General features: G+C 40.7%; 2 protein-coding genes across 2 annotated transcripts in view; one reads left to right on the plus strand and one right to left on the minus strand.

Moving 5' to 3' along the window:
- The window catches only part of tmem63c (transmembrane protein 63C), a 47450-nt gene extending 35383 nt beyond the window's left edge, over positions 1-12067 (minus strand). The window contains exon 1 of the mRNA XM_021584872.3: positions 11943-12067. The gene's annotated coding sequence lies outside the window, so the exon portion shown is untranslated. The remainder of the gene's footprint in view (positions 1-11942) is intronic.
- An 840-nt stretch (positions 12068-12907) lies between these two features.
- The window catches only part of zdhhc22 (zDHHC palmitoyltransferase 22), a 2377-nt gene continuing 2253 nt past the window's right edge, over positions 12908-13031 (plus strand). The window contains exon 1 of the mRNA XM_021584877.3: positions 12908-13031. This exon is cut by the window's right edge and continues 80 nt beyond it. The gene's annotated coding sequence lies outside the window, so the exon portion shown is untranslated.

The following is a 13031-nucleotide window of genomic DNA, read 5'->3' on the forward strand; positions in this document are numbered from 1 at the left end:
AAATATTTCAGTTGAGTGGATGATAGAAAATTGCTATTATTGTTTTTTCTTTGAAGTAAATTTAGCCCACTTTTGCTAAAATAGAAAATATAGTCTACTGATGGTGCCTTGAATACCGGTTTCTTTCATTTAATGTTCATGTTATGGGGATATTTATATAAAGGAAATTTGTCTCTTGTGTCTGTTGAAAATTAAAGATTACTGACAGAGCCATAAGAAAATATTGCTTTATTTATCTGATCATATTGTAATATATTTGTTAGGTTTTCAGTAGGTTCAATTAGGTTCACTAGACTATATGCGTCATTTAAAAAATGTTCAATGAACATTCGAACAGTCCGGCCCTCGTCTTGTAGCTGATTTTTTTATTTGGCCCTCCGTCCATTTGACTTTGACACCCCTGCCTTACAGGCATCCTTCCTAAACTCAGTTGACGGAGAGGAAGGAAACCGCTTAGTGATTTCACCATGAGGCCAATGGTGACTTTAAAAAACAGTTAGAGTTTAATGGCTGTGATAGGAGAAAACTGTTGGATCAGTAACATTGTAGTTACTTCACAATGCTAGACTAATTGACAGAAATAAAAGCCTTTACAAAATACAAACATTCCAAAACCTGTTTCCTTTTTGCAACAGGGCAAAATTAATTCTGCAAAAAAAAATGTGGCAACGCAATTAACTTTCTGTCCTTAATACAAAGTGTTATGTTTGGGGCAAATCCAATACAACACATTACTGAGTATCACTCTCCATATTTTCAAGCATAGTGGTGGCTGCATCATGTTATGGGTATGCTTGTAATCATTAAGGACTGGAGAGGTTTCAGGATAAAAATGAAACAGAAGGCATCAGGCACAGGCAACATCCTAGAGGAAAACCTGGTTCAGTTTGCTTTCCACCAGACACTGGGAGAGGTTGTCAGGACTCAGCAGGACCTAAAACACAAGGTCAAATATACACTGGAGTTGCTTACCAAGATGACATTGAAGTTTCCTGACTTAAATTGTCTTGAAAAATCTATGTCAGGACATGGAAATGGTTGTCTAGCAATGATCAACAACCAATTTGGCGGAGCTTGAAGAATTTTAAAAAGACTGGGCAAATATTGTACAACCCAGGCGTGTGAAGCTCTTAGCTGTAAAACGTTGCCAACGTGATTTTAACATGTATTGACTCAGGGGTGTGAATACTTATGTAAATTCAATATTTCTGTATTTCATTTTCAATACATTTGCTAACATTTCTATTTGACATTAAGGGTATTGTATGTAAATAAGTGAGGAAAAATCTATTTAATCCATTCTGAATTCAGACTAACAAAAAAATGTAGAGTAAGTCAAGGGGTATGAGTACTTTCGGAAGGCACTATAAATGTCCCTGTTATCATGCCTTAATTCAGGCAAAATTAAATATACAAATATATTTTTAAAAGAAGAGAGAGCAACGAAATAAAAAAGTACTGTGGGTACAATTTCAGCATCTTAGGCTGTATGACATTTGAGCTCTTTCCCCCCCCACATATGGGCCATATAAACAGTTTCCCACCCACTCAGGCCTTTACAGCAAATCGGCTGAGGAGCATTCAAAAATAATTGTCCAGAACATAGCAATCATGTTGTCCTGTTTCCTGGTCAGTTTGTTACTTAAACAAATAGATAATGGCTATAGCTAATGGGTTGTCATTTAGGCTACATAGCCAACAGACAGTGTTATTCATTTAGATAATCACAGCACCATACAGGTGATCTGTCTTTTCAATAAGTGTGTAAATGAAGGGTTTAACACATACAGTGCATTTGGAAAGTATACAGACCTCTTGACCTTTTCCACATTTTAGAATACGGCTGTAATGTATTCAATAAATGTTCCTCAATCAACAAACAATAGCCCATGATGACAAAGCAAAAACAGGTTTTTAGAAACATTTTCAAATGTACTAAAAATAAAACAGAAATACCTTTACATAAGTATTCAGACAATTTGATATGAGATATGAAAATTGAGCTCAGGTGCATCCTGTTTCCATTGATCATCCTTGAGATGTTTCTACAGCTTGATTGGATCCACCTGTGGTAAAATACATAATTTGGAAAGACACACACCTGTCTATATAAGGTCCCACAGTTGACGGTGCATGTCAGAGAAAAAAAAAACAAGCCAAGAGTTCCAAGACAGGATTTTGTCGAGGCACAGATCGGGTGAAGAATACCAAAATATTTCTGTAGCATTGAAGGTCCCCAAGAACACAATCAGTCTTAAACGGAAGACGTTTAGAACCTCCAAGACTCTTTCTAGAGCTGGCCAACAGGCCAAACTGAGCAATCAGGGGAGAAGGGCCTGAATACTTATGTAAAATTTCATATTTTCCATATATAGATATATATTTTTTATAATTAAAAAAAAATAAAAAATTCTAAAAACCCGTTTTTGCTGTGTCATTATGGGGTATTGTGTGTAGATTGATGAAAATGTGTTTTTTTAAATCAATTTTAGAATAAAGCTGTATTGTAAAGAAAATTTGGAAAAAGTCCAGGTCTGAATACTTTGTGAAGGCACTGTAATTCTGTCACTATCAATTGATTAAGCTATTGACTTTATGTACAATGGAAGATGTTTAAACCCAGACAGCTTTTAGGGAAACACTTGTGACCTTCGCCCATTGAGTTAAGCTACAGAAGAAGAGTAGCCAGCAGTTAAGGCTTAAATTTTTCTGCATCAGTAGGCTTACTTTGTCTGGGGTAGAAAAGGTAGGCCAAACTTTTGAAAGTACCATACCATGCTCAGATTCCTTACGATGCCTCAGATTTAATCATTTGCAAAATAGTGACAGTTTCTTTGCAAACAAGACACACTGATTTGGCATTGGAGAAATATGATGAGATGAACACACAGGCCTCGCAGTCCATTTTTTTAGCCTGTAATTCTGGTAATTTGTTTGGTATGAAAAAAATATTCTGCCTCCTAAGGCACTGCATCGCAGTGCTTGCTGTGCCACTAGAGATTCTGGGTTCAAGTACAGGCTCTGTCACAGCCGGCCGCAACCAGGAGACCCAAGGGGCGGCACACAATTGGCCCAGCGTCATCCGGGTTAGGGGAGGGTTTGGCTGGCAGGGATGTCCGCGCACTAGTGACTCCTATGGCGGGTCGAGCGCTGACACGGTCACCAGGTGTACGATGTGTCTTCCGACACATTGGTGCGGCTGGCTTCCGGGTTAAATGGGCATTGTGTCAAGAAGCAGTCTGGCTTGGTTGGGTTGTTTCGGAGGATGCACGGCTCTCGACCTGCGCCTCTCGAGTCCGTACGGGAGTTGCAGCGATGAGACAATTGGATAACATGAAAAAGGGGTGATTTTTTTTTTTTACAAAAAAATTACGTAGAATTGACATGACATTTTCATACCTGCAAATACGATGATAAATTCATGCAATGCTTGAAACTATAAAGGAGATCTTTCCACCCCTACCTGTCTGCAAACCCACAACCTTCTGACCCGCACTCCCGGTAATACCTATACCCCGGTATGGTACAGAAACGGTATGAACATCTGGATACTGCCAAACACTAGTTATTACAGCAGTATCCTGATTGAGTCACCAATTTTCAGTTAGGCTGGGCCGTAATCACAGCTGGTTTTGTGATCAAAGCTGCTGCTAGCGCATGAGAGGAACACGCTGTAGTCCCGAATTTGATTTACCCAAGTCGAACAAGGAATAGACAGTGATGTTCAAGCATGTTCACACAAAGCAGCCAACGATTGAGGTTATAGAGATTCTCAATATTCATTATATCTAATAAGTAGGGTACTGACATACAGTAGGACTTATGAAAGGCATGTCTCATTTCAAGAGAAATACTAAGAGATTTTCTTCCTAGAAAAGACCTTTGGGATACAGTTTGTTCTTCCTAATAATTAACATCGTTTTACATGACAGTGATACCAGGGAAAAGGTTGCTAAGGGTCAGCCCATGGGTAACAACCACGCTGAAACATTTCTGGAGGGAGATATAGGGGGCAGATCAAAGACATACTGCACCCAAAGAATAAACACATCACCTGACTCCATACAATATGATGCATCTGACATTGCCTACTGTATTAAATACAAAGACAAATAAAGAGACAAGGATTCCTGCACAGTAAAACCTTCAGTTAGATCCAGATTCATTACCTGCTTCAGTGAGCAGATGACACCAGGGGAAGACAGTCCTGCCATGGCACAGAAATTAACCATAAATCAAGTGTGAACTCAAATTGACTCAACTGCCATTGTCACCTCGACAACTGTCAGTCAGTCACTCACTCTGGGATAAAGGACCGTCTCTAAAGGATGACAGGCAATTACCATAAATAAAACAATGAACCTGCTAGAGTTCCTGTGCTTGAATGCACCGACAGGAATCTGTTTGTTGTTTAACAAGCTGTCTCGCCCTGTCACTGTTTGTTTGTGTTGGAAGAGTTGTTTCCTTTACATGGAAAAGTCTACGGTTGGGAAAAGAGGGATGAATTCTCCATTATCAGCTTATTCTCCAAGTACCCAGAGCTTGCGGAATACAAATGAGCTTTTACATAACTCTTATACCTCATATTCTCATGGCCGAGATACGCTACAATCGCAGAGGTGAAGTCAAAAAGAGGATGTCCTTGCTGCAAGAAATACATTAAACTGAATGAATAAAGGAGAAGGTTGAGGAATCTAGAAGGACTGTTCAGCATTTGGTTACATAGCTAAAATTCAGATAAATTGCATCAGCATTTGATTATATATCAACAAAAAAATTAAGACTTCCTTCAAAATAGCCCCTCTTAAAAAGCCCTTCTCAATCCACTTTCCTAAAGCTTCTCCAGTCCATTGGTCTATTAACCAGCCAGTGACATCCCACTGACATGAAAGCAGGGCACGCCATCAGACAAGGACACACCACTTTCACCCTCTCCACAGGCTACTGACGGGGTCTGAGGCTCCCTAATTGAAATGAAAGAGATTTTGAAGCCAACACCTGAAGACCACTGGGGTGATTTCTGGCGTCGCTCACTTGTCACAGGAAAGAGGAAAGCCCTGCAACAATCCTCCGTATAAGCACTGAGATGAGTGAAAACTGCTGTATCAAAACAACGGAGCTCTGATAACAGAAGGCTGTGAAATATCCATGAGCAGAGTCACACAGCTAGTGACGAAGTGTGAATCTATCCCTAATAGCTCCTATTATGTTTACAATATTTAGTCATGCAATTGGATTTAAAGCCATAAGACTGCATCTCTCTGCTAATAGGTTCTATTGGAATAGGCTAAATACTCGTTTTTGTGTGTCAGGTTTACTTCAGTACCACAGTTTGTTTAGGCCTGAGCAATTCTGGTAGTCCGCAGACCACAGGCTACTGAGGAACCTCCATCTGTCTATAGAGACAGGGGGTTCTTAAAAGGAAAATTCCACCCCAAAACTATTAGTCCATTGTTGACATAGTCCCAAATTGTGTTGCTTGTCAGTATGGTTGCACATTGTGGGGAGAATTCAGAGGTGGAAACTTTCCGTGGGAATAGATGGGAATTAACAGAAATATATGCAAATTAATATTAATAACATTTAAATGTTTTTTGCATTGGACAAATTTACCATATATGGAGACAGAAACAAACATTTTACCGCATCATAAGTAGACATAATTGCAAATGATTAAATCCTTCCAATAGAAAAAAAACTACTTAGTTACGAATTGAACTTTAAATGAGTTGACTCTTCACATGGGATGATTTCACTGAACAACAAAAGGGAATATTGAATGATCCCCATAGATCCATCGCATCTCCCAAAATGTTTTAAACATACATCTGTGAAATGATAATCAAAGCTTTAGTTTCTAGACGGTCTTCCTCTCGGGCTTCCATGTCTTCTCCCAGGACCTCATCAATGTCCACCTCTTGAACATCAGACTGAGGCCTCATCTTCACGGTCACTTTCCAACCCTGTTGAGGATGGCTTCTTGTCAGGCTCAAAAAGCCTCAAATTTGCCCGGATGGCCACCAATTTTTAAACCCTTGTATTGGTCAGCCTGTTGCGTGCTTTGATGTGTGTGTTCCCAACAAGGACCATTTGCGCTCTGAGGCGGCTGATATTGGTGGGATTTGGATTATGATGGAGGAAACAGGGGAAAGCGCCTCAGATCCACAAAGTCCCTTCCACCAGGTGGCTGATGAGATATGTTGGCACGACTACCATATTGATTCTCCATCCCAAAGCCCTTGCTTAGAAGTGTACTTCGCCAGGCTGCCAAGAACCTTGCCTTCATCCAGGCCAAGGTGGCGAGACACGGTAGTGATGACACCATAGGCCTGGTTGAGCTCTGCACCAGACAGGATGCCCTTGCCAGCATACTTGGGGTCCAACATGTATGCTGCGGCGTGTATGGGCTTCAGGCAGAAGTCTTCACACTTTTTGATGTATTTCAGAACTGCAGTTTCCTCTGCTTGGAGCAACCCTGAAGTGGGCAGGGCAGTACGGATTTCTTCTCTTACATCTGCAAGCAGAGTCTGAACATCAGACAGGATGGCATTGTCTCTCCCAATCTGTGCAATGGCTACTGCTATAGGTTTCAGGCTGCTTACCACTCTCTTCCAAAATACATCATCCAGGAGGATCCTCTTGATGGGCCTGTCCATATGGGCAGACTGTGATATGGCCATTTCTTGTAGAGACTCCTTCCCCTCCTGGACTGTCAAACATGACAACACCCCCCCAACGGGTGTTGCTGGGCAGATTCAATGTGGTGTTCTTATTCTTCTTACTTTGCTTGGTGAGGTAGATTGCTGATATAACTTGATGACCCTTCACATACCTAACCATTTCCTTGGCTCCCTTGTAGAGCGTATCCATTGTTTTCAGTGCCATGATGTCCTTGAGGAGCAGATTCAATGCATGAGCAGCACAGCCAATGGGTGTGATGTGATGTGAGGGTAGGACTCCTCTACTTTAGACCAAGCAACCTTCATGTTTGCAGCATTGTCTGTCACCAGTGCAAATACCTTCTGTGGTCCAAGGTCATTGATGACTGCCTTCAGCTCATCTGCAATGTAGAGACCGGTGTGTCTGTTGTTCCTTGTGTCTGTGCTCTTGTAGAATACTGGTTGAGGGGTGGAGATGATGTAGTTAATTATTCCTTGTCCACGAACATTTGACCACCCATTAGAGATGATTGCAATACAGTCCGCTTTCCCTATGATTTGCTTGACCTTCACTTGAACTCTGTTTCCAGCAAATAAGTTGATAAAGCATGTCTGGTTGCTGGGCGAAGAACATTCAGAAATATTTTCCAATACCCATTGCCTGTGAGCATCAGAAGTGAACCAGTTGCATTCACAGCTCGTGCAAGACATTCATAAGCATTTCTCTGACTACGTTCCTCCATTGAGTCAAAACAACTTCTGATTCCAGGAGGACCATGAGCTGTTGCTATCGATAGTGTTTGATTCATCATTTTGACCCCAAATAGAAGTAGAGGGACATTTGTCAGAGGTTGCTTCTTGTGAGCGCTGAGGGAACTATATGCACTTGGCCAGCTGATTCTGCATCTTTGTTGCATTCTTCGCATATGATTTGGTACAGTATTCACAAAAGTACACAGATTTTCCTTCTACATTAGCTGCAGTAAAATGTCTCCACACATCAGATAGTGCCCGTGGCATTTTCCTGTAAAGATTAGAAAAAAATTGTAAAAAACAAATAATTCCATGTACAGATAAATAGTTTAGCAGTTAGATTAAAAAACTCATTTTGTAAGATAAATGTTTTAAAATGAAATATGTATGAAACAGGTCAATTAACACTCAGTTAGCAGGCTCAAGCAAGCTAAAAACCCAAATGGTATCAAAAACTAACAAGCAGAAATTGTTAACAAGTTAGAAATGATTTAAAACTACTATTTACTAGTTAACAAAAAAATGGTCATATAAAATATATTCACCCCATGCAGTATTGTAATCAAAACTTACCAGAAAGCATGCAGTCCTTGGCTCAGATAGTGTAGTAGTGTAGTAGTGTGGGCTCAATAGCACTCATTTCTGTGCAAGATCTTGAGAATCAGCTGTTCATGTGATGGAATAGTGCACTGTATATGTGATGGAAGAATGCACTGTGCATGCAGAGAATTGCAATTCCATTGAATTGGGGATAGTTTAACTAAAATATGCCACAAGACCTAGAATTGCCTTATGTGTATCCCACAACTTCATCAAAGTTATAAGCTAACTTTGATGAATTTAAGCAAAATTCCCAGGTCCAACTTCCCATGGAAAATGTCCAGAAATTTACCAGAAGGTTTCCGACCCTTTGCAACCCTATGTGTCAGTAATCAACTTTAAGATATGTACCTTTCAAAATTCAGAAATCATCCCGTATGATGCATTTTACATCATATAATGCAAAACGCAGTGTCATATGGGGAGGATTTCGGTATTTTGAAATCAAAATACTACATCAACAATGGACAAATGAAATAAATACAAAAATATAGTTTTGGGGTGGAATTTTCCTTTAAGAGACCCAGGCTGGAGGAGGGGGACAGGACACAATCTGCTGCTCCCCACCTGTTCTAAAGCCGGGGTGGAGGGGGTCTTTCTCCTTCCCACGCACACAGCTGAGAGGACCGTTTTCTGGCCAAGGTAGCATCATCGCTCTCAGCCCCTTACTGAAGGCTGAGTGATCCATAACGTGCATGGGGTGGGGACTGCGCACACACTCGCCTTGTTTAACAAACTGAACACCTGCTTCCTGTCTGCACTACACATGCTCAGTAGGCCCACTGAGGAGCACTGTCACTGTGCATATGCCTTGTTTGTGGAGTAGACTATGCCATTGATCATTGGATCCAGTCTGGCAGTTTAAGTAGATCTTGTTTTGTAGCCTACAAATGAAGATCATTCGTGCTACTAATACAAATTAGAGGCTAATCATTTAAGCATCTAGGCAAACTGTAGAATAAGAAACAAGGGATCTAAAACCACATCATAACACATTTGCCTTGAGAGAGATCGGTTCCAAGTCAGTAACTATGTTCCCATCCAGTTTATACGGTTCCAACCGTATGAAGAAAATATATCCCGACAGCTGTGATGGAAACTGGAAGTTTCGGTACAAATGTATAAATGCTGACAGATCATTTGTTCGTTCGACATGGTGGGATCTTTGTGTCATTAAAATGAATTATTTCAAGGAACGGTGGCGGAAACGCCTGATATATGCGTAAATATTGATATAATAACCATCAAATCAAAGTAAACTTGAAGTCACTCGATGATGTGGTGTGTGGTCCTCCTACAATTTGGGAAACTACAGTTTATTAGGCTACAGATGAAATAACAGGTTGGTGAAAGTGCACAGGGATCTTGATGCTCCTTTCCAATAAATATCAAGGGTCTTATTCTGGTGACATGATAATCGATGCTTGACTGCCGTTTGACAAATATTCTAGCTCTTATCCATAATAATCTCATCATGTAGACTAGCCTACCCACACTGTATCTGTGAGCTGTTGGCTAGAGCACACATACCAAGACCAGAGTCCATTTGCTATTTAACGCAACAGTTTGTGACAAAACTATCCGTAGAGTTCAACATGCAATGGGAACACACTGTATTTCAGATTGTTCTCAAGGTAGAGACATGACACTGTTGGTACATATCTATGGGGGAAAAATTAACTGATGTGAGGGGAAGCTGAGTAAAAATAGGGCATTTAGCAGAAAAACATATTGCTGGTTTGTAGGCTTATAATATAGTGTTGTTGCTCTCCTCTGTCAGTAATCATGCCAACTATGAGCTAGGTTGTGTGGGAAGGAGTCCCTGAGGACCCATGCCGAATGGCATGAAAATTCACAGCAGGCGTTCTACTGCAAAACAAAATGATCCTAGAGGATCCTAGACTAATCCAAACAAAGCAATAAGCACAGATATGGTAATAGGTATACCAAGAAGAGCACAGGAGAAAGTTTCAAAACGCATCCATATCAATAAGAAGCCAAAACGCAGCTAATAAGATGTTTGCTGAAAATATTTTTGATTTCTACAGGTTAGTTTTGTGGGAGGGTTTCTGCTCACATGGATGGCTGAGTCATGCGCTTTGAAAACATGACTGGAGGAGATGAGTCACAGTAATACATATCACCATCTCACATCTGATGCAATTGACACGTACTCCCTCCCTCACGCACGCACACATGCCCCTGCCTACACAAGCACCCTTTCTCTCTGTCTCTGAATAGAGGGGCTAATTATGCCTGGTTATTGCTCATCAGAACAGGTTGTTAGCCTCTTGTGAAATATTTTAATAGCTAGTTCTTCCCAGATCACATTACAGTTCAAAGCCTAGGCCAGGGTTCAGGTGCAGGATGGCTACACCTCTCCTGTCTGGCATGGGGCGGCAGGGTAGCCTAGTGGTTAGAGCGTTGGACTAGTAACCGGAAGGTTGCGAGTTCAAACCCCCGAGCTGACAAGGTACAAATCTGTCGTTCTGCCCCTGAACAGGCAGTTAACCCACTGTTCCCAGGCCATCATTGAAAATAAGAATTTGTTCTTAACTGACTTGCCTGGTTAAATAAAGGTAAAAAAAAAAAAAAAAAATGGCACTGATTAGCTGATCTCTAGATCATGATGTGCGGTTAATGCCAAATTGATTGAAGCTGTCCAGTCACGTGTGGTTCTGAAAATACAGAAAGCATGTAAACCCAGAAGCAACATGCTGGGATAGGGGGAGATATCAACTTTCAATCTCAGCCAACAGTCTGATCAAATATTCATGACTCTGTTGTTTGGAAATGACAATGGCAACATTCATAATCTGCTCCTTCTCCATCAGAGACCTGGTTTGTGATGTTTGAATTGGCAAAACAATGGATATGGTACTGTAGATAACACAGTCCTTCCTTTTAACACTCTAAATGAGCTCTCAGCTCCTCTATTAAGACATTCAACATTGTTTACCAATGCTATCAACAAGATCTCTGGACATTTTGAATTACTGGGAAGGTCAATACATCTGAGATTATGCATATAGGCTACTGCCTAGACCAATGAGTAGGCCTATCACACGTAGTAGAAACAATGGACCACGAATGATGCCTACCATGGACAGACTACAGACAAATACCTACTGTTTATATTTCTTTCAATAAGGCAGAACACTGCACACTCCAGCTATAGTCCATTAATTATGTAAACCACTGTGCCAGGTGTGTGACTGCAAGCATAAAATACTTTAAGGCAGATAGAGATATCTAAACCACGTTTAATCAGACATCTTAGAAGAACCAGCTGATGTAACCGATGCTGGTTTTCTTCAAAAGGCTACAGCGTTCAACCTAAATGTATCCAAAGAGCGCAAAGTGGTTAACTGTGCAGGCGGCGCATGGGCACTAATCAACTACACAATGCAGCCGCCGGTGTAGTATGGTGAGGAGTGTGTTTGTTAGGGCGTAAATCTCTGCCACATACCTTCGGTGTCGCACTCACCGACGGATCGCTGCACAATAACTAATTCTGATCTAACGAACACGCAACGTAACTAAAAATATCCTTTATGCTTTAAGATAAGAGAGCAGTCTTTTGACAGGCCAAGTCACTACAAGTTATTCGAATGAACCAATAGCCTACATATTAATGTCTCCAACATCAATTCTCCAATGCTTCCCATCAAACATTTTAGGGTAACGACAGTTTTTTTTCGCCTTCCGGTATGATTCCCGTTGTTTTTTCTTTTTATAGCGGTTCACTTAACTAACGTAGTGGCTGTTCACTGCAGTAGGGTACTATCAAAACAGTAAATCCGCCCACTTTTTAAAGATAACTTAAAAATCAGCCGCCGCTAACCTCATAATTCGCTTGCACATTTTTCCATATTTAATCATATTGATAAACCGACATTGGATTAAATTCATAATGTTAATGTGGCTCACCTCTTAAATGCTCCTTATCGCTGGCGTCCGGTCGGGATGATGCTGCTTATTTTTGCATCAGTCACACGAAACAAGAGGAGGAACTCCCTGCACAGGCGCCGTCTGTAAATAAGACACCTGCCCAAGATAAGAGAACAAACGTGTTTCAGTATAGACCAGCTTTTATTGTTTTGACTGAATTTTTACATTAAGGAATTTTATTCAATGTTATAGGCTATGGCGGTCCACTTCTTTCACACCTTCATGAGAATGTGGAATCATTAGCCTACACACGTTTAAATGTGTTAATATGACATAACATTGGCCTGTACTTAACTCGATTTTAATAATAGGCATTTAGAAATGTCCTATTCGTAGTATACTGTCTGTCTACTCTGTATGTTTGGAAGGTAAACGTTTTACAAGTGTAGATGCATCTAATCATGCTTAGACCACGGCCACACTCGGAAGTTGAATATGACTACTCATTGACGAAGCATCATCGCCACCTGCTGGATAATACTTTTTGCGCCAGACCTGCGCTGGAAGTGACTTGCGCAGACAAAAGAATGTGTAGCCTAGTAGGCTAAACACGTACAGTAAAATTAGAAATCTGTCAAAATATTGTCAAAGGTTACATTGGTAGAAACATCATGCGATAATTACTTATATAGAGAATAGAAAGCCGATCATACAATCTCATGGCCATTTAAAGGCGGTATTGACAACAAAATGGTTCAACAGCATATGATTGTCTTCATAGAGATAGATAGAGGACTCATCTTATATATGTACTATTACAGCGTCTGCGACAAAATGGGCAGTGCCATTGATGCTACAACCTATAGGAATCCCAACACAGTTGACTACTTTGACTACTGTAAAATGGCGGAAGCATGGTGGAAGCTCTCAATGGCGTTGCCCATGCTAGAATAGAATTTGGACCACTAGAGGCCTCTATCATTCTCTATGGTTGTCCTCTATCCTTATGACCGCATCCACGCCAACAGGCGGTGCTAGACAATCCAGAAACATCGCAGAATGAACGAACAAGCTCATTAACTATCGTCTTGACAGCGCAAGAGCTCTTCGTTTTTGAATGAGTTATCC

Source organism: Oncorhynchus mykiss, chromosome 25, assembly GCF_057628025.1.
Source record: "Oncorhynchus mykiss isolate SJ-2025 chromosome 25, ASM5762802v1, whole genome shotgun sequence".
Classification (NCBI taxonomy): Eukaryota; Metazoa; Chordata; class Actinopteri; order Salmoniformes; family Salmonidae; genus Oncorhynchus; species Oncorhynchus mykiss.